A 23,581-nucleotide genomic window follows, 5' to 3' on the forward strand; every position below is an offset into this window, starting at 1 on the left:
ATTGGCTGAGTCTTGATGATGCTAGCCTAGTTTCATTCTTGAAGCTTGAGTTGCAGCCATTTCTGCTCAAAACACACTTCTCTCTCATCTAGTAGAAGTGGTAGAATTGTCCCTTTTGCAAGCATCCCATTTTTAAATACAGCTTAAAACCACTTCTAAAATGTTTACTTTGATCACATCTCTTTTACAATTCTTTCTTTACTTCAAATATAATATAAAAATTATAAAAATATTGCTGTTGCTGGAAGATGGATCAGTGGATAAATTGCTTGCTGTGCAATGGGAGAGTTATATGAGTTCAGATACCTAGAACACACATAAAAGCTCAAATATTGTGGCTGGCACCCTTAATTCCAGTGTATGTAGAGCAAAAATGAGTCAGAGAGCTGGGAAAATGACTCAATGGTTGGTTAAAAGTGCTTGATTTCAAAGCCTGTCAGTCTGTGTTTGATGCCCCAGTGACCATATAAAGCTAGACACACAATGTGGTTTATGCATCAATTTGTTTGCAGTAGCAAAAAACACTGATATACCCATACTCACTTTCTTTCTCTCCCTTTCTCTCTATAAGTAAATAAATTTTAAAACAATGCAGATACTGGAAACCACCCATAAGCTCATAGGCCAGCTAGCCTGGCAAGTACAGTATTGCAAAACCATAAGAGAGACCTTGCCTCAAACAAAATGGAAACACCCCAAGTTGCCTTTAATCTCTACACACGTGCTCTAGCTCATGCAAGGCATCCCCCCTTCTCTCTCTCTCTCTCTCTCTCTCTTCCTCTCTCTCTCTCACACACACACACATTTTCTCTTTTTCTTCTAAAGAAAGTCCCACTTGAAAGCCAATGGGTTAAGAGATTTGAATTTCATTAAACTTTTCTTTTCTTATCGATTGTTTGTTTTCTATGCCTAATAACTGGTAGTATTGACCTTTCTGTAAAACTTGCATCTTTATACAAAGGATTTGGTTCTGATTTTCAAATGAGCAAGAGACATTTTTCTTTCATCTGTATGACTTTCAATAGTTCATTTATTTTCTCTTTAATCTTCTGCCATAAGAATCATAAAATATAATTTATGTTAGCAGAATTGTACTCTTTCAAGAAAATAAAACCCATTTTGAGACATACTACATTCTAAGTAGAAATATTTTTTTCAGTTTCACAAAAAATTGTTTCCCCTGTTAATTCTTGGTTCTCATGTGATGAAGGATAGTATTAAGAAGTAATATATATACTTACCTGGCAGGGGAGATACCATGATCGCAAAGATGATTTTCCCAGAGAAAGGCTTATCCATTGCACTCTGGATGTGCTGACCCCTGTGATTTCCCCAAATGCGGGAAACTCGACTGCATAATTTGTGGTAGCGAAAGTCTGCATTCATGCTCTCCCCTAAAAAAAAAGAAAGAAAGAAAAGAAGAAGTAATATATTGAACAATTAAAAATTATTCTAAATACAGAAAAACTGGAATATGAAATAAAATCTGAATGTATATATAACTGTTGTATTAAATTTTTTAGCTACATTTGGGAAAATGGCTAAATTGGTTTTTCAGTGACAAAAAAAAAGACTCAGAATTCTACTTATCTGGGCACATTTACTTAGAATTTCCTCATGCTGAGAGTAAATCCTTTTTCTCCTAGGTAATAATCTCTTCAAACATTATTACTTCAGCTGAAAAAATACAAATGAATGTAAAACTGTAACCCTTCCATGGTATATTTTTTAGAGGAGTTTTGAAACTATAGAAACATTGAATTAAACTTCATTGTAGGAAGACATCTTTCCATAATGTTTGCATTATCCTTTGACCCTTTGCTTAAATGTAGTATTTTGATGAGCTTTAGGCCATAATTTCTGAATAGATTTTCATAGAACAAATGTGACTTATCCTTTCCCACTCTATAAAGGACAATTAGGAAAGCTATATAATAGAATTCACTATGTTTCCAGTTTTATTTAACTGCCTGTAGTGCTGAAAAAGCAGGTGCCAGTTGCTCCAGTTTGCTTTGTCAAATGTTGACGAGACTTAGAGCTTTTTAGAAAGCTGAAGGATATGACCACTGTGTGATATGTTAAGCGATTTTCTGCTCATATCAGACATAAAATTACCAACTGGAGAATCAGTGAGAGGGAGGTGGGTAGCTGTTTCTCTGGCTTTGTACAAATCCCTGTGGAGTGTGGGTGAGACCCAAGAGGAATGATCCCACAAGACACAATGAGAATGGCAGTTTTGATTCTCAAGCAGAAAAAAAAAAAATGCAAGATTATGTTTTCCCATCTCTTGTTTCTTCTTATTGACATATGATAAAACAGCTACATTAACTTGCAAGTTGTGCCAGCAGCAGGTAGTAAGTGTGTCTGTGTGTGTGGGGGGGGGAGGGTGTTGAGCCTTTTAAGGGCTTGCTTTGGCTAGTTAGATGGATTAGCTTGTCATTATTCAGAGTCTTCGAACACAACAGTGAGACTTTTATATGCTGCACATCGACATGTAATCACTATGAACTGATGAATGCACTTCCAAAAAATAATGCAGAGCAATTTGTTTGAAAGCTAATATCTATCCTCAAGACTTTGTTAATGTTTGAAAAGATGCCACCAATTCATGGAATATGAATAAAACAGTGCCTTTGTCCTAAACTGTTTTTCAAAAAAAAAACCCAAAAAACCAGAATTATCTTTTCTCCATTGATGATGAAACATACTTGTACAATGAAGGGACAGTAAGAGCTGACAGGTAGCTCCTGCCCATCTGAGGCATTGTGCTGGCTGATGTCTTAAACCCTACATAGTTTATTCTAAACATTAACCTAGGCATGTGGGTTCAGAATTTTGGCCTTGAAAGTAGACTTGACTGGTTAATCAATATAAGATGAAGTGGGGGCTGGAGAGATGGCTCAACAATGAAAGGTGCTCCCTTGTAAAGCCTGGGCAGAATCTGATTCCCCAGTACCTAAATACAGCCAGAAGTACACAGTGGTGCATACATGTGGCATTCATTTGCAGTGACAAGAGGCTCTTATATGCCCATTCTCTCTTTCTCTTTCACTTCTCTTTCTCTCCCTCTCTCTTTACATATGAATACCTAAAATAAGAATATAGTGTAAAGTGTTTTCTAACTGTTTATATGGAGATAGAGAAATTGATTGAACAAAATCTTTGCATGTCTAACCACAGAGGATCAAACACAAGGCTTTTTTGTTTTTGTTTTGTTTTTTTTTCTTTTTTTAAGTCTTCTCTGCATAAACTATACTTTAACCACTGATACCAGTCAGTAACTGCCATTCAACTGCAGCTGTGACTGTCAGCATGATTTTTTAAATTTTTCATATTTATGTGCTTGTCATGATTGTTTTGATGCCACTTGACAAACTATACCAGATGACTGACATGAGCACATGGCAGGGCATTAGGAGCAAAGTAAGATGACAATAGCACTTGTTACCGTTTTACAAGGTCTGGCCCACTCGGCCCAGTGCTAAGATTCTGTGCTTTTCCCACTTGCCACATTTGACTGTCTGGATCTTGCTTTGGGAGTGTGATGATTCACATAGATGCAACCCTTCTGACTTAGCAAAACAGTTTCTAACATTATAAAAACACTGTGCTATACTCCCCTGTCTCTGGCTCCAGAATTAAAAATGACCACTGACAACAAACTGATCAGATCAAACCTGTCTTCAATCACTTTTGAGAATTGTATTTTGTAAAATAAGTATTAACTAGGAAAATATGCATGCATATTTATAGACTACTTATTCTTTGGGATTGCTTATAAGAATGGAATAGAATTGTGTTAGGATAACACCTATAAATAAATGAAACATAACCTGACATGAAATGTGTTATTAAAAATATTTGTGGAGGGCTGGAGAGATGGCTAGCAATTAAGACATTTTCCTGCAAAGCCTAACAACCTGGGTTTGATTCCCCAGTACCCATGTAAAGCTGGATGCACAAAAATAGTTGTGTGTATGTATGTGTGTTGTGTGAGTGTATGTATGCACACATCAATACCTAGTCACCCACATGAAATAGAATATGTGTAGAGGTCAAAAAACAACCTCATGTGTTGGGCCTCACCTTCCATCTTATTTGACACAGCATATCCTCTTCTTTGTTGCTATAACCACCAGGCTAGCTGCTGGTGACTCCTGGGTGAGTTTCCTCTCTCTGTTTCCCGTCTTGCCATAGATGCATTGGCATTATACTTGCACTAATATACTGAGCTTTACTAGGGCCTGGGGATCCAAACTAAGATCTGCCCACTGGCTCAACTATCCTTTTACCTACTGAAGCTTCTCCTCAGTTCTGTAATTCAAAGTAATATTAAAAAATAGATCCAAGCATGGCTTTTCCTTTGTTATTCAACATGGGAAGCTCATTTTAATTGAAAATAGGCATGTGAACTCACTCTTTTCTTCTTTTGGAGTCATTAGATCTAGCTTCTATTTTCAATTCATTTCCAGTCCTTCCTCTGATGCAATATTGAGTTGTATATATTTTTAATTTCTTTTGTTTTTCAAGATCTTATTTTCAGATTATGAGTTTGACATGCTGCTAACTATAAGAGGACCAAAATATCCTGCCTTCAGTTCTTTCTTTTAAACTACTTTTTGATAGATAGATAGAGAGATAGATAGATAGATTAAAGGTTGTACTTTTAGACTTCTTAACCTCCACCCCAGTTCTGCTGAGGGTCTTCTTCAGTGGGGTTATTGGTATTCATTGTGGGGACCAAGAGGCCTCAGACAGTTTCTGCAGGGAGGAGGGTGTATACTGTGCCTCTGGCTATTCTCACCTACCTTGAAGCTCTTAAAATCTTTCTGCCCTCTCTTCTGCACTGTTCCCTGAGCTTTGGCAGGCAAGATAGAGATCTGATTTAGTGTTGCCTTTTCTGTAGACTCTGGATGTCTGTTTGCATGAGGCTTGAGTGACCATAGTGTCTGCCACTGTTTCTCTGGGACTATTGTTCAGGCTACCTGTGAGAGAGAGCAGTATTCATTATCACTGTTTCCTAGTTTCCCACCATCCTCTTCAACTTCTATAAAACTTCTTTAAAAAACTGAAAGGAAGTATGGATACAAGTGAACTCGGAAAATTGATCTTAGAGGTAAACAAGTGCGAGTAGGTATGTTGTGCGTGGGTGTGGGTGCACCATGCCGGCTTGCTGCATGGGGGACTTAGGCATGCTACTCCTATTTCTAGAACCTATTATTACTGAATCTTGATTTTAGGTTTGTGAATCGAAAGATAAGATTTTTCCTAGGGCATGGTTGCTCATAATTTGGATATTAGTGTTAAAATCCCTATTTTTATTCCTTGCTTTATTTCCTAACATAAGAAATAAGTGCCAGTAAAAATACGCAATGGCTGTTGTCGGGGTTTAGATATCAGGCTTGCAAATCAAAATGCTGCCAGAAGCCACAGCAAATATTCCCTCTTTGCATTTAAAATTCATGAAACGACAGAAAAATTAAACAGTACCATAAATCAAATAATATATAAACATGGCTTAAATTCTTTTTCTATCTAACTTTATAAGACTTTTAAATTTTAAGTGATTTTATAATAGCTTATTTTTTACAAAGTTATTCCAAAGTGTCAGTTTAATGTACAGCTTAAAAGAATAAATAAATAAAAACAAGACTGCATTCCAAACAAGTTTAGGAGGCTACTTTATGGAGCTGTGAGAAACCTAGATTTTATACATGTTCTGATTCTCAACTGTTGGTACACAGGAATCAAATGAATAGTTGTTTAAAATGCAGAATCTTCTATACCAGGGTAAGTGTTGAATCCTAGATCTAACTTTCAATGACACCATAGGCAATTGTGGCATAGGCCAAAGTGAGGTGGCACATGGAAGTATTTGGTAGTAGCCTGGCTGGAGAAGTTAGTAAGGCTGAGATCCCTGGGAATGTCATCTTATTAAGGGAATAGCTTAGAAATCTGCTTGTGTTGAGACTCTCATGGTCTATATCTTGTTTTAATAACATCTCCTCAAAATAAAATTTCCATCCATATACCCAATATCTCCATCCAGACATGGTCAAGGAGAAAATTCAATGGGTCTACAATGTCCCCATTCTTTTCCCTGTAGACACAAATGTAAGCTCACCATCAAGTCTTCCCTTTACTTAGCATGGACATCCTACTGTACTTTAAATAACAGAAGGTAGAAAGAAGTGATGCAGACTTCTAGAATCATGTACAAAATTTAATTTACATGTTTATTGCATGAGAATCTTGTTGAATGAATTTTTCAATATATGTGATTAAGAATTGACTTGAGATCTTGCATCACTAGCCAAATATTTGGGGTCTGATGCCACTTTGAGTAGACAATGAAGCATGAGGCTCAGCACTAGCCACAATTAAAAATCCTCTTATTTTATTAGAAGATATGGGAACAACTCTGCTAGATATTATAACACTGGTGACTAAACTATTTACTAGACAGAATGAGTGTTTTCTTCCAATTGACCATGTATCTAGTCACCTGATATTATGATATAAAGGAAAAATATCCTTGTTATGTTGAGTAAATAAGGCTTTTGGGAAATTTGTTACAACTGTTAGATTTATCAGTATCAACATAGAAACTTGTAACAGAGCACTATGTTTTGTGGGGAAGAATGATAGAAATGAAATATAAGAATGAAATGTGATAATTAAAGAACTGTGTTTCTGGGAAAATTGCCATGTGATTTTTTTTCTGCTAAATTTCTGACTTGTAACTTGCCCTAAAGTTAATCTTACAATAATGTAGTCTGCCTGCTTAAATTAATAATATAACTAGATTTCCTCTGCCTTCGTGTACCTTTGGCCTGAAAATTCAATATGGACAAGCAATGTTTAGAGATGCTGACTGATCTTAAGCTATGATATTGGCTCAATTGCCTCAGTGGCGTGATTGAACTTGACCCAGTACAAACATAAATGAATGAGAAGTGGTGACAATTAGGTCAGTAACAAATTGCTCACAGAAATTGCCATAGATCTGTAGAAGATAACAGGTGAGCTTAGTGTGATTACATTTGTGAACAGTGGAACAGTGTGTGTGTGTGTGTGTGTGTGTGTGTGTGTGTGTGTGTTCTAGATCAGCAGAGTCCAACAGGTCACACTCCTAAATTCTTTCCTTTAATAAATGTTTAAGTATTATCTGAAGTCAACGTTTCCTTATCTTTGATCATGCAATATTCAGCTTGTTTTTTGCTGTTCAATAAAAACACCAGTGAGTGCCTGTGTATAAGAAGCTGTGGCCACAGAACATCAGTCCAGTAGCAAGAGCAGGTTAACCCTGCAGGTGTTCATGTTGATATGAAATGTCTTCACCTTTAATGTTCATGGGATCTCCTTGGTTTGTTTCTTATATAATAACCAAATGGCTGTAACCTATCAGCTGTGCTATCTCATTGACTGAGGTGTTCACTGTATCCCTTCTGGATCTCTTTCCCTGGACCAGTTTGCTGACTCACCTGTGTACTATGTCCTCACCTGAACGGGGCTTTCAACGTCCCACTCCAGACTGCCTCCCTCCCACCATCTTCCCTCTCCCCTCAAGTTATAAGAATTCAATCCTGCTGAGCGAACTCTCACACTTGCTTTTTGTCTTCATACACCTTGACCCTAACCTACCATACTTGCATTCTGACTCCCTGTGTCAGCAGCCTTAATGAGAAGACATGTTGCTCTGTTTCAGGTGGCATACTTGTATGGCTTTAGGATACTGTTCCTACAGTTTGATTATTAGTGTAAGAAACATAGAGAAGAGATGAGGGGATAGGAGAGAAGGGAAGGCTGATGATCTTGTTCTAAGTAACATGTTTACAACTGGAGGTGAAAGGGTCTCCTTTGCTGAATAAACTCTTTGTCCTTCCACCATTACCAATGTAAATTACAGTTGAAGGAGAATCAAAAATAAATATTCATTAAGCTAAGCTACTAATATTTGAGAGTTGTGCAATAATGTTATGAGCTTACCTAACACTTTACCAAAGTATGGGCTAGAAATTGCTTAGTTAACCACTAAGGCACAATATTTGATTCCCCAGGACCCATGTAAGCCAGATATACAAGGTGATGCATATGTCTCCCATTCTCTCTCTCTCCTCTCTCTTCTAGCTTTATTTCTCTGTATCCCTCATTCTTTCTTTCTCACATAACTAAATAAAAATAAATTTTAAAAATACATCAAAATGATACCCTTTCTTAATGGTATTGCTCATTCTGTATGGCAGAGATCTCAAGATCTCTTGTCATCTTAATGGTAGCATTAGTTATCCAGCTTTCTAAGCATTGAATGTAAATTAATTTTATTATTTTCTATTATCCATATACTGCAGGAAGTATGTGAACAAACATTCTTGAAAACATTTCAACTCGAATTATTTTTTTCTCTATTTCAACTAATAGTCATTTAGGCACTCTTTACCAGCTCAACATAGGTTCAAATGTTTCTCTTAAATTTCCTATGTTGGAAACTTAATCCTCAATGAAATAGTTGAGAGGTGGGGATGGAGATGTTAGATCATAAAGGCACTTCCCTCATAATTAATTCAATGGCATTTTCATGCAAGTGGGGTCAGTATCTCAAGAGAGCCAGCCTCATAAAGGGTAAGCTCACTTACTCTCTTTCCCTCTCCATCTTCCTATCTCTCTTCTTCCTTTCCTGTCTCCCAATGAGAGCATTCACACACACACACACACACACACACACACACACACACACACACACACACAGACTTTCATTCTTGATTTGGCACCCACCACCATGGGATGACACATCATGAAGCCTTCACCAGATACAGATCTGTAATCTCCCTGTTTCTTTTCCTATTCCCTTATAGTGTGCTTTGATAAGCAGCTCAAAGAATCATACCATAACCTCAGTCAAGATATACCAGAAGCTTCTTAAACATATTTGAAATAAAATTCTAATCCACAGAAACATTTTCCAAACCTTGTCGTTCTGCCTAATATCTTTCCCTTCTCTACTTCTTCTCAGCTTTATATTCTCTACCCGAATGAGAACATGATCATTCTTCATGGAATAGTCTGTGTTGACCACATGATGTGTATCTTCGTATCTTCATTGTATTCAGGTCTTTGCTCAATGAAATGTTGCAAGTGACTTCTTTAACCTCATCAAAACTTTTTCTTCTCCTTGTTACTCTGCCTCAGATGTGCCACAATCCTTACACAAATATCTGCTACCACATTGTTGTTTCTTTTTTTTTTTTTTTTAAATTTGAAAGAGAGGGGGAGAGAGAGAGAGAATGTGTATGCCAGGGCTTTTATCTACTACAAATGAACTCCAAATGTGCGTAACCCCTTGTGTGCATTGCGACATGGCACCCTAGTATCACTGTGCGTCTGGCTGAAGTGGGACCTAGATATTCAAACATCAGTTTTTAGGCTTTGCATGCAAACACCTTAGGTGATAAGCAATCTCTCCAGCCCACATTGCTATTTCAATTCAGTGCCAGAGATGGAGCAATTTCTCTGTGCAGTAAGCCCTGTGCTCATCAGAGTGTGTACTCAAGAAACATTATTGGGGCTGGAAAGATGGCTCAGCAGTTAAGCGCTTGCCAGTGAAGCCTAAGGACCTCGGTTCGAGGCTCGATTCCCCAGGACCCACGTTAGCCAGATGCACCAGGGGGTGCATGTGTCTGGAGTTCGTTTGCAGTGGCTGGAGGCCCTGGCACACCCATTCTCTCTCTCTCTCTCTCTCTCTCTCTCTCTCTCTCTCTCTCTCTCTCTCTGTCTCTGTCTCTTTCTCTCTCTGTCACTCTCAAATAAACTAATACATAATAAAAAGAAATAAAAAGGAAACATTATCTTTTAAAACATTTTCCTTATGTATTTGAGAGAGAGAAAGGCAGATATAGGGAGAGAGAACTGGCACACTAGGGCCTTTATCCACTGCAAATGAACTGCAGATGCATCAACCACCTTGTGCATCTGGCTTAATGTGGGTACTGGGGAATCAAAACTGGGTCCTTGGCTTTGCCAACAAACACCTTAACAGCTAATCCATCCCTCCAGCCCAATAAACATTATTGTAAGTGGAGAAATTGGCTAATAAATTAAATTTCTTGTCCTTAAGTCAATGAATCTTACTTTTAAATTAATCTCAACTTTTATTGAAGGTTTTTGTACACACAAAGCAAAGAATTTTGAGCACTTCAACCATTTATTAGACAGTTTCTCAACCACAAGGAATTTAAATTTTAATTGGGTAATAGGACAAATATTTGAATTCCAGCTTCATTTAAAATGTATATAGGTCAGTCAGAAAATAATTTATTTCATGAGGCAAAATATGATTAATTCTTATACTAACTATGCAGGACATAATTACCATAATAGCTTACATAGGGACAAAAGAACTTCAATTTAAAGTGCTAAAGGAGAAAAAAATTATAGAGAAATGATAATTGAAAGATAACTTGAGAAATCAATATTTATATGAAATAATTCCTGTGCATTTTTCTTCTGTTATTTGAAGAATCTATGTAAAAGTTTACATAGCTGCAAGGTAAACTTGGTCACAATTTCACATCAAAATCAAATTAGTGGGCTGGAGACATGGCTTAGTAGTTAAAACACTTGCATGCAAAGCCAAAGAACTCAGTTTTGATTCCTCAAGACCCACGTGAGCCAGATACACAAGGTGGCACATGTGACTGGAGTTTGTTTGTAAAGGCCTCGGAGCAACCATTCTCTCTCTCTTTTAAAAATTAAAATAGTGTTTGTATTTATACCTTTTGTCTTCTCATCTTTATATACTTTCAATATTCACATATTTGTAATCTCACATGTAAAATGTATGTTTATTTTGTATCAACATATACCATCTACATTTTATTTAATGCTTCTCTTTTTCAAAGTAGTATTCTTTATGCTACACTTGTACATAACAAATATGTTAAGGGCCTGGATATTTCATTCTACATCCTTTCTCTATATTCATGTAATTATATGCAAATATAAAAAGAATTTCCATATTAGTGTTTGTTTTGCAAAGTGTGACCACACCATATATGTTAATACATTTCTTTTGGCATTTCACAACCATAGCCAGATTTTCTTTAACTACAACATATAAATCTACATTTGTTTAAGAGTCATATATTTGCATAGTTAAATTACAATCTTGTATTTATAGTCAGTTATTTATCATCATAATTCTGTAAATTCAGGTAGTTGGTAGTTTCTGTTTATTTTGTTTTTTGCCACAAAATTACACATCTAGCATTATAAACTGCAGTTTTTATTTGTTGCCACTATTCAATCTAAGTATAATTGGGTGCCATTAATTATTGAGTGAAGGGGCTGGAGAGATGGCTCAGTTGTTAAAGGCACTTGCTTGCAAAGCCTGCCAATTTGGGTTCAATTCCCAAGTACCCATATAACACCAGTTACAAAAAGTGATGCATGCATCTGGTATTTATTTGCAGTGACATGAGACTATGGTATATACACACACACACACACACATACACATGTAAATAAATAAATGTTGAGTGAGGTTATTCTTTGGTTTTCTACTTTAAAAAATAAATTTCATTGACAACTTCCTTAAATATAGATAACAAAGTGTGAATCCTTCTTATTTCCAAATAGTTTCTCTGCAATTTTGATGTAATAATTTAACCCTCCTATTATGAATGTCTTGTGTAGGTCATATCAGGCACTATGAGATCATCAATATCAAGGCCACTTTGTATTGGAAGACAGTATTGTAAGCCCTCCTTTCCTTCCTTTGGCTCTTAAATTCTTTCTGCCACCTCCTCTGCTATGGTCTCAGAGCCTTGGAAGGTGTGATAGAGATGCCCCCATGATTAACATTCCCCTGTTACTTCCCAGCACTATGGTAAGTTTTGAGTCACCTCAGTAATCACCACCATCTGAAAAGAGAAGCTTCTATAAAAGTGAGAGTAGCATTAATATATGGTCATACCTTTAAGTGTTTAGAAGGCAGTTTGCTGGTCATATTATATCCATTTCTTGTAATGTCTTCTAACTTTGAGCCCAATCTTGAAAAACTATCATTGGGAAGTGCACTAACACATAAGTAGAAACTGCATATAGCCCAATCAGACTTTCTAAAAGCTATCTCCAAAGCTTCTATTACTCATCATATTGAAGTAGTGGATATGAGGAAAAAGATAAAATTTTGAATTTTAAGGAATTGTAGATGAGAGGCCCAGAAAAGAAGGGTATTATGACTATTTTTCTTAAATACTGTCCTTCATAGAACTATTATCAATGAACCAAAGAAGAAACCCCTAACTAACTTTTGAGATGTGCCCAGAAGGAGTGTTCAACATCCCTCTTGGATGCTGGAGCCTTGTTTACATTCTCACCCTGGTTTGATCAATACCTCAAAGTGTGATGAGTCCTCTTTTAAAATAAAGCTTTATAAAGTAGAACCAGAGGAGAGTCGAGATTCCATAAGTTTCCTCCCCAAGTGCACAGTCAATGTAGAATGAGAGCAACTGCAGAAGGTTGGAACCTTGGGGTCAGACAGAGAGCACCAGAAGCACCACACTGTATTATCGGTAACAGGCAAGTTGCAGATGAGCAAGAGGGAATGTGGAGATCAAAGGGAATAGAAATCAAAGTTTCAGAACATCAATATTGGGTACATTATTGAGGATACCTGCATTCCAATCCAAATTCCAGAAATTTGGGGTGTGAATATTATATAAGTGGCAGGAAAATCCACTCTTAGTAGCTCTTGGCTTGAGCGATGGTAATGATCAATAATCAATTTACAAATACCTGCTGGTGACAGTATGACAGCTCTAGAGACAAACATTGTGCCTACAGAGCAAGGATCAGAAGATTAGACTTTGAGACCGGTTCAACAGGAAAACATTGAATCATCACTAGTACAGTGGCCTGTGAACTGGAGACTTGGTTTGGGCCTTCAAGTTAACCACATAGGGACAGGCACTGCTCCTGCACTAACATGAGAGACTTTATAGACACGGTGCACCTACACTCATGTAGTTAAACACACAGACAGACTCTTAATCATTATCTTTTTTTAACTGTGTAGACCACTTTGTTCTGTCCTGTTCTCTTTCTGTTTGCCCTTTTCTTTCTTTTACTTTTCTTTCCTCCTTTCTTTCTCTTTTTTCTTCCTTTTTCTCTTTCTTCTTGTCTTCCTTTGTTTAAAATGTCTTCATTTATTTGAAAGGAGAGAGAGAGAGAGAGAAACAGGTATGCCAGGGCCTCTTGACATTGAAAACAAACTCCACAAATATGCATGTGTCACTTTGTGTGACAGGCATCATATGGTACTTGGGAGTTGAATTGGCTATCAGGTTTCACAAGCAAGCACTTTTAACTGCTGAGCCATCACTCCAGACCTCATTCTTCCTTTTTAACTTTCCGTTTTGTTCTGGGCTTTTCCAGAGCACACAGTCCTGGAGCTGTGAATCTCTCTGCTTGCCTCCAAAGTGCTGGGGCTGGGTTTGTTTGAGGTTGCCTGATTGTACTTCCTTCACATTTTCTCTTTTAATGCTACTGTCAAGTACAGTTGCTTTATGTACTGTATTCACTTTTATTGTTCCCTCCTCTCTATTGATTTTCCCTCTTTGTTTCTTAATATTAACCATGTCTTACTCTGTCCTTTTTCTTTCCTTGCCTACCACTAGAAATTAATATTCTAGTATGCCTCTGACTATCCTTGTTTCTTTCACTACTTCAAAACAATTAGAGATGAAAGGTGTTTGTTTTTAATTATATTCAATTTAATTTCAATTTATATTTTTTTTATTTACTTGCATGGAGTGAGAGAAGGAGAGAGAATTATAATGGGCATAGCAGGGCATCTTGTCACCGCAAATGAAATCTAGATACATGAACCACTTTGTACATCTAGATTTACATGGGTACTGGGGAACCAAACCCAGGCTGTCAGCTTTGCAAACAAAGACATTAACATCTGAGCCATCTTTTCGCCATTATTTCTATATACTACAGTGGGTCTATCTGTCAGTTGTGGTGGCTTCTTCAGTATTTTCCTCCCCTAGTAGTGCTAGAGATTAAGACTGTGAATCAAACAATAGGCTGTGGGTGTAGTTACTGAGCTAAACATTTGGTCTAGTCTGGAGAAATGACACTTCAACCTTACTGCAATACAGTCCTATTGTGCATTTAAAGTACCTTAGCTGAAATAATGTAGATAATTGAAAAACAATAAAATCTAGAGCTGGGGAGATAGGTTGTAAATAAAGCCCTTGCTGCTCAAGCTGGAGTGTATACCTCAATTCAGTCCCCAGCCCCACCTGAAAAGCAGAAGCTATAGCTGTCTTTTCCAATTCCCGCACACTAATGCTAATGGCAAGATGGAAAGTAGAGATGGGAGGATTTCCTGAAAACTCATAAGAACCCAGAAAAGAATAGGAGAGAGAGTATTCAAAGTGAGAAACCTTGCCTCAAATGATGTGGACAGGCAAGAACTGACTCATAAGTTGACCTCTAAACTCATAGGCACTGTTGCATATGCACATACTCATTCACACAAAAATATGCATGCAGAAACACACACATGAACATGTATAAATAAGTTAAAAAAGAAAAGAAAATCTCCTAAGCACAAATATACACGATTCAAGGCAGAAACACAAGAAACATGAAAAAATCAAAGTGAGATGATTCCTTCAAAAATAGGGGAGATATGGATATCTAAATAGAGGAAATGTTCCAAGCAGAAACAAAAGAGCAAAGGACATCCCCAAATTGCATAGCAGTTAAAACACTTAGTACTCAGAACAAAGAGGGAATACATAAATCTGAAAGACAGAAGCACCACCTCATATAAAGACCAACCAATCAGAATAACAGCAGATTTCTCAACAGAAACATTAATACTCAGGAAGGTGGCTGGAGGAATGGTTTAGTGGCTGAAGCACTTGCCTGCAAAACCAAAGGACCTACGTTCAATTCCCCAGGACCTATGTAAGTGAGATACACAAGGTAGCACATGCATCTGGAGTTCATTTGCAGCAGCTGGAGATCTTGGCACACCCACTATCTTTCTCTCATAAATAAATGAAAATTTAAACAAATAAAAATTTTTAAAAATTAAAAAAATAACCTCAGGAAGGCATAAAACACACTCACACTGTTGACTAACCTATGTCCTACAAAGCTATCATTCACAATTGGAGGAAAAAGATAAACTAACTAAAGGAATTTATGATTCCTGAGCCAGAACTACTGAAATTACTTGAAGGAATTCTACACACTGAAGGGAAAGAAAAAGAGGCAAATTGAATAAACTACTAATTCAGTTAAGAAGCAAATGAGGCACAAGAAGTTCGCTCACATTACAAAACAACAATGTACATATTATGTATAATGAACTTATACATACATTTGAATAATACATCTTCATGCCAATCATCTCAATTTCTCATTCAAAAGCCATAGACTGCTTCCATGGTGAGCCTGACAATCAGCACCAGAGTGATGGAGACAGATGCCAAGGATACTAAACACATACCAAATCAGAAATTCAGAATCCTAAGAGCTTATCACCAAAGTACACTTAAGACACAGCCACCTCAGCTCAGGAAATTTTTGAGGAAGAAGGGGCAGAAAGATTTTAAGAGCAACAGGTTAGAATGTCTACCCAGAGGCATTGCCTCCACCTACCCCAATAATGACTACAGCTCTCACAATGCATAATCCACAACCCCATGGGGAATACCAGTAATTCCACTGAGGAGGGACTCCAGCAGAATGGCTGAAGGGATGAGGGAAAGAATGATACCAACACATGATATATCCATATTAAGTATGTCCATAATTTAAAAAAATGAATCAATAAAAATAAATTAAAAAGTGAAAAAGAAACCCTCAAGGATGTGGAATCTGGCATATTACATGAAACTCTTCCAGAGGAAGTTTGTCACCTAAGTCTTAATAGTGCTAGGAATTCAGGCTAAATTTATACTGGAACAAAATAGTTCTGCACATAATGGCATTTTTCCAGATGATTAGGTGGGGAAAAAGACATACTATTCCAAAGTCAGCTTTCAATTTACAGGCTATTCATAAGTCATGAGGCTCTGAAGAAATCTCTTTCCAAAATACAGGGAGAATCTTACTACTCTAACTCTAAAGTCCTTGAAAAGCACAAAGTAGAATTGAGCCCTACACCTAAAAACATGCAAGCAGATGATACATTTAGCTTTCTGAACACTCATGATTTGTTTATTGACTGTACAAAATTATTTCTACACATATCCTTTGGTGAAATCAGAGTCTCTACCACCACTCATAAAGTTTTCTGTGGTAGATCAAAAATTGAGGACCACAGTACCATGCAGCTTTGGATAACTTGCAGCTTACTTAAAAGGAGGACACTAGTCCTATTGGTTAAGACCTCACTCTACTCCATTATGACCTCAATTTAGAAGAAATCTTGAAGAGCCTTGATGCAAAAGAATCCTTGACTTCACAAGATGCAGCATTCAGTTAATTTAACAGATGGACTTAAATCACAGCTGTTCCAAAAGTGAAACTGATTTATAACTTAAATAGACATTGGAAGTATAGCATTCTTTCAAGGTCTAAAAATGTCTAAATGCCTTATCTTCTTTTAATGCATTTAGATAAGGAAAGTATATTTTAATTTTTTGGTAGATATATGAGGTTGAAATGTAAAATCTTTGAAAAGAACAAACAAGGTTTGGGCAGCCATTTTAATTTTTTGAATAATCTTGTATGTATTAAGTAAATGATAACTGAGCTTAGGTAACATAAAGACAAGTGATTTTGATGTAATTCAGTGTGTACAATGTAGTAGCAGCCAAATATCTTTATTTCTCATTATACTAAAATGAAACACTTTTAATGGATCTTTATCAAACAGTCTGTTACTAAGAAAATAAAAAAGAAAGAAAGAGAGATAAAGAAAAGGAAAGGAAATGAAAATTAAAAGGAAAGGAAAGGAAAGGAAAGAAAAAAGAAAAGAAAAGAGAAGAAAACAGAAAAGAAAGGAAAAGAAAAGAAAAATCCTTGGATATATATTAATGACAAATTTTTTAAGGTTTGGAATGATATATAAGCCTTAATGGTTTTTCGAGTTTATTGATCTTGCAAAGTGATGTTTGTTGGAATAAAAGGCATATGATAAGTAAAACAAACAAACAAACAAACAAACAAAAAAACCTGAAGGGGGCTGGAGAGATGAATCAGCAGTAAAGAGGCACTTTCCTGCAAAACACAAGGATTCAAGTTTGATTCTCCAGTCTCCAAATAAAGCCACATGCACAATGATGCATGCATCTGGAGTCTGTTTACAGTAACTAGGAGCCCTGACGTGCCCATTCTGTTTCTCTTCTATCTTTCTCTGCTTACAAATAAATAAATATATTGTTAAAACACTCAAGATCCATATATTTGTTGTCTTTAAAAAATATCCCTCACTAACCAAGGGGAAAATGTCATTTTTAGTATGAGAAGATGAAAAAAGTCCTTCTAAGAGGATGGAATGAGAAAGCTAGCAGATAAAGATATATTAATATCTGACACGACAAAACTCATACTATGTTAAGGGATTTTTATTTTAAGAACGCCCTATACATATTGTCACCTTGTATTGACATATGACTTGTAAACAGGCATTTCAATGGTGGGGACACTGAATCTAAACAATGTCATTAATTCATAGCTCGATGATGCCAGAGCATAAGTGACAACACACAGGCCTTCTTACAATTAAAAAAATGCTTTTCATGGCTGTGTGTGTGTGTCCATGTTCATATGTGTGTGGTTGCATATGTGAGAGGGTATATACACACCTGTATGCACATGTGTGTGACATGGCTATTTGTGTGTAACTCTTCTGTGTGTGTGTGTCCATGTTCATATGTGTGTGGTTGCATATGGGAGAGGGTATGTACACACCTGTATGCACATGTGTGTGACATGGCTATGTGTGTGTAGCTCTTCTGTGTGTGTGACCATATTCATATGTGTGGTTGTGTATGCGAAAGGGTATGTACACACCTATATACACATGTGTGTGACATGGCTGTGTATATAGCTCATATGTGTGTGTGTGTCAATGTTCATATGTGTGATTGCTTATGTGAGAGGGTATGTACACACCTGTATGCACATGTGTGTGACATGGCTATGTGTGTGTAGCTCATGTGTGTGTGTGTGTGTGTGTGTGTGTGTGTGGCCATGTTCATATGTGTGTGATTGTGTATGTGAGAGGGTAGGTACACACCAGTATGCACATATGTGTGACATGGCTGTGTGTGTAGCTCATGTGTGTGTGTGTGTCTATGTTCATATGTGTGTGATTGCGTATGTGAGAGGGTATGTACACACCTGTATGGACATGTGTGTGACATCCTGAGGTCTATGCCAGCTGTCTTTCTCAATTGCCCTCCATCTTGTCATGTTGAGACAGGGTATCTCATTGAACAGGGAGTCCACTAATTCAGCTAGACAGTAACCATAAAAGTCCATGTCTTCTCCACTCTCTTCCTCTCCTCTGCTGATGAGCAATAATGCAACTGTAATAACTAAATCAATATTTACTTTTTATAGTATTCTTCCATCTGAAAAAATGAGCCAGTAGAAACAATACATGTACTGCCAAGTTCAGTATTTAATAGACTTGGATGCTTGCATGGCAAGCACATTATCCAGTGAGCCATCTCTCTAGTCCCCAAGAATATGTTGTGAGGAGCAGCTACTACAACCCAAGAAGTCTCTATGTAAGAAGGGTGTGTTTTATTTCAGAATGCAGGGTGTGTTTTATTTCAGAATGCAATAACATTATCCCTAAAAACAACATCATTATCCCATTTTCAGTTCACACAATGTCCATTGCTATGACCCCCAGTATGATAGGAAGCATTGTGTTGTTTAGTGACATTGCTAATAATTTACTATAAACAATAACCAAATTATGCATAGTATTTCAGCATTTCCTATAGATATATCCTTTGTTTACTTGAATTTTTTAAATATTATAATCTTTTAGCTTTTATTTATTTGGAAAAGGACGCTAATATTGATTCAAAACACCATAATGCTTTCTACAATTCAGAAGAAAACACTAAATTGAACAAATGAATTGACTCACATTATCCTTTCGTTTTATATAGTTGGATCAGCTTGAAGGTGTATAATAGTTTCCTTTGTGGAAATGATGGGTGAGTTGCACAAGTCATTAAAGATAAATTGTTTGATCTATCTCCTCACTTCACAAGTAAAATGGGCCAAGATTTCTGAAATATGCAGAGCTAGTGGGAATTTTAGGTGTTGTTACTGCTGGATCATTTTCAGAAGGAAAGAACAATGTAAAGTGTTAACATTTATTCAGTTATTACAATGACATTATTGCTCATATTTGATATTAAGAGTCATGTCAGGAAAGATCTAAAATGAAAAGGAACTGACAAACATAAACGTCTTCATATTTTCCTAAGGAAATTTTATTTTCAATAGACATTAAATATTTATAAACAAGCTAAATGTAATTTTAAACTGTGAGGGTTTGATATAGCACATTTCCCCCCACTGGGACTATAGAACAGTAAGAAAGTTTGCATTTTTCAACAAGGATATTTTTGTAATCTCTAAAAGACCATATGTAACATGATGCAGAGGTTGCCATGGAAATAGGGTTTAAAAACAACAAAAGAATTATCTGCTCTTCATTCATAAGGCTTGCATAATTATAAGCATATCTTATTTCATTATTATTAGTAAGCTAGTCCATCATTTCTTCTCAAAATTGGTTCAAATTTAAATCTCAGGATATTTTGTCATTAATATATTAAAACTGGACCATTGGCTAACTTTTCTCTTTCTGCTTACATATTCTGTTATTTGAAATTAACAAAAGAATTTTAATATGAGGAAAAAAATTGTTCCAGAGCTTGGGTTAAAGAACAACAAATTCTTCTGAAACTGAATTTAAACAAAACCCATATCACTATAATTATGCTTCATTACTAGACTGGTTTTAAGTTTTGTTTTTTACTTGAACTGAGGTACATATTTTTCTTTATTTTTTATTGTTTATTATTATTAACAATGTATTTTGAATGAATACATCATGTTTTGGTACCTTCTTTTTATTCATTCCTGTCCCCAATCTGCCGAGGACCATCCTCAGTAGGGTTGCAGGTATTACCCATGGGATTGTGGGTTATGCATTGTGGGAGCAGCAGTCAGTTTTCTGGAGAAGGCAATGTCTCTGGGCATGATGTCTCAACTTGTGGCTCATAGAATCTTTCCACCACCTCTTCCACAAAATTCACCAAGCTGTGGTGGGTGTGTTTAAATTATGGGTCAGTGATGAGATATTAGGAAACTCTGGATCTCTGCTTTGGTAGTGTTGAGTAGACTCTGGGTCTGTCTCCTTCACCCTAGCACTGATTGTCAGGTTCATCATGGAAGCAACACTGTTGCTCATCTTCACAATTCCTCTCTGGTTTCAGCTGTGGCTTGACTAATGTGCCAAGAGTAGTTTATCTCATTGGGTCTCACTACCTTCTGAAAAAGAAGAAAAGATCCTTCAAATAGAGTGATGTCAGCATAGTTTAGATGGAACAAGCATTATTAATTTTGGGAGAATTTGATGTATGTAATCCCTCTTCGAGCCAAAGACTAACACCAGCTTGACACTGGGGATCATAATCTTTGTCTCCATAGGATTCTTACCTGGTTGCCAATTCCAGATATGGGATCCTTTACACTAAGGGGGATCTCGTAGCCAATCCGATAGCTATTGGTTACCCACTGAAGCTATGTGCCACTATTGTACTGGCATGGACATAGTGTCAGGGTGTTTGCTTCTGAGTAGCTTAGATTTCTGGTTTCTCAGACTATTATTGGCTACTTTGCCCCCATTATCTCATGTAGCATTTTCCAGCACTAGATGGGCACTCTGGGGACTGGCTCTCTTCCAGATTCTAGCCAGGTCTCTCCATGATCTGTGTCAGCAGCATATGGCATCTTTCCTTTTGCCTCAGACCGGTAATCAAGTGCTTTGACAGAGGCCAGTCTTGTTTTGGGGACCTCATAGATCTCTCTGTTCCACAGGTCATTGTGAGTAGCAACCAATTTCTGGTACTGGGAGTTACAGGCCAAAGGCAAGAATTTTTTGTTTTGTTTTGTTTTACAAGGTAGGGTTTCACTCTAGCCCAGGCTGGTCTGGAATTCACTACAGAGTCTCAGGGTGGCCTCAAACTCACTGTGATCCTCCTACCTCTATCTCCAGAGTCCTGGGAAAGACAATTTTTTTAAGGTTATGCTTCATCCCACCCTCTCCGGGGTCCTTCTTATCAGGTGTTCCCCCTGTACTCCTGTTGAAGGTTATATCTTTTAGTCTACTGAAGTACATTTTCAATTCTTCTCTAATACTGGAATCTAATAATGTACCAGCCCCCAAAGGGTATAAAGGTATTTTGTTCTTCCTTGATAGGCATGATACTTAAATAAATATATACATACATGTATATATAAATTATATGAAGTTTTTACTGAAAATTATAGCAGGAAAAATGAGAGATGGAATATTTTTGTTTCTAGGTAATGGTTACATTTGTTAATAAAGCACCATAATGAAATTCACATACCCATGAGTACAGCATACATGTCCTGTATAGACAGAGCATAACCACTATGTAGATTAATGAGCCCCACTCAGTTATTCACATCTCAGATCATTTGCTTGTCACAGTTGCCTCAAGATTATGTCAAAACCCTTAGGAAACCTATGTTTTCACAAATGACTTTTAGGGATAGCCTCCTTCATCAAATGGATATATGCAATTGTTTTTATGTGGAAATACATTAGAAACTAGGAAATATTCACCAAACAGGGCATTAGTAGACCCTGGACCTGAATTTAAGTAACAGTACACAGGCTACTACTATGACAACTATGAGTCTTTAGAAATACTTCATTTGTTGACAACATTAACTACACCATCCATTTCTTGTTTGAAATAAAACTAAAAAATAGTAACAAATAAAACACTGTTAAATATCTCTTAAGTTCTTTGAACTTTATTTTGGATATGACAAAAAGTGTGAGTGTGTGGGTGGGCACAGAGGTCTGGAGTGAATAGGCCAGACCCCTGTTTCCTGGTTCCTACCACTTCCCCAGTCTGTGTTCCTTGCACAGACAGTGTGAGGGCAGGCACAATGGTCTGGAGTGAGTAGATCTGACCCCCGTTTTCAGACTCATCCCACCTCCATTGTTTGAGTTCCATGCACTGTCTGTGTGCTGGAGGGCGTGGCACAAAGTAGGGAACATACCTGTTCCCTTGTTCCTCGTGGTCCCTGGTCCTGGTAGGTCCCATTTTGCCTTGCTTGGAGAGGCCTGATCCCGGTGTGAGCTGTGCAATCAGGTATCCTGACTGACTACTGGGTACCAACATTCCTGTTCACCTGAGTGAGAAGGTACACAGGCCAAACTATAAAATCTTGCTTCCTTCTCAATAAAATAAAGAGTCTTCCTAAAATGGGTAGACAACAGTATATTAAAAAAAGCCAACAAAAGTCAGAAAACTGAGAGATCTCCATGTAGGATGCCTAGTCCTACAATGGAAGCCTCTAATGAAATCATAGAGAAAGCAACAGAAATCCATTCCCAAAATGAAAATACAACAACCGATGAGACTCTAATTAAAAAAAAAAAAAAATTGCTGAACTAGAAGCAAACTATCAAAAATATCCAACAATTGTTATCAGTGAAATTGGACAGAATTATCTCCTAGAGCATTCAGCTTTTAACAGTAAGCTTAACTCGAAGAAAACATTAGATCCTTCCAAAGAGATGTGAATAAATTGAAGGTAAGTCAAGAAATGGAAGATATCAATAACTGATTGATTAAGTTTAATGTAGACTTGATCAAATGCAGGAATGAATTCCAGGAAGCATCAAGAAAATTAGAATTCAAACTGAAATTGTATCTCAAAAAAGAGATGGACACATTGCAAAGTAACATATTAGAAAACAAAAATCAAATATAAATTATAAAAACCTCTTTAGAACCACTCACCAACAGAGTTACTCATGTGGAAGACAAAATCTCTGACCTGGAAGATAAGATAGGAGAAATTGACTGGGAGGCTGAACATTTTCCTAAGTTGAAAACAAATCAAATGAACAGACTATGGAGGAACTGTAGGACACCCTAAAATGACCAAACCTCTGGATCATGGGTATACCAGAAGGAGAGAAAATCCAGGCCAGAGGCATAGGGAACATATTCAACAAAATTATTGAACAAAAAGTTCTAAGAGGCCTATCCAGATACAAGAAATCCACAGAACATACCATAAGCACAGCCAATAGATTACCCACTGAATTGAAGAAAATCTTTGCCACTATGCCACTGACAGAAGCCTAGTATATAGAATCTATAAAAAAACTAAACAACAACAACAACAACAACAAAAAGCAAACAACTCACTCCAAAAGTGAGGCAGAGAACTACATAGGGAGTTCTCAGAGGACAAATTACAAATGGGTAATACACACTCAAGAAAATGTAAAACATCTGTAACCATT

The 23,581-nt window shown here is 36.9% G+C and overlaps 1 non-coding gene across 1 annotated transcript; it reads left to right on the forward strand.

Annotated features, from left to right (window-relative positions):
• Window positions 1-1,233: 1,233 nt before the first annotated feature.
• LOC123457976 lies at window positions 1,234-1,397 on the forward strand. Its single transcript, XR_006635319.1, has one exon. It is a non-coding gene; the product is annotated as a U1 spliceosomal RNA (small nuclear RNA).
• The last annotated feature ends 22,184 nt before the right edge of the window (window positions 1,398-23,581 follow it).

The sequence above is a fragment of the Jaculus jaculus genome, chromosome 1, assembly GCF_020740685.1.
Source record: "Jaculus jaculus isolate mJacJac1 chromosome 1, mJacJac1.mat.Y.cur, whole genome shotgun sequence".
In the NCBI taxonomy this organism is placed as follows: Eukaryota; Metazoa; Chordata; class Mammalia; order Rodentia; family Dipodidae; genus Jaculus; species Jaculus jaculus.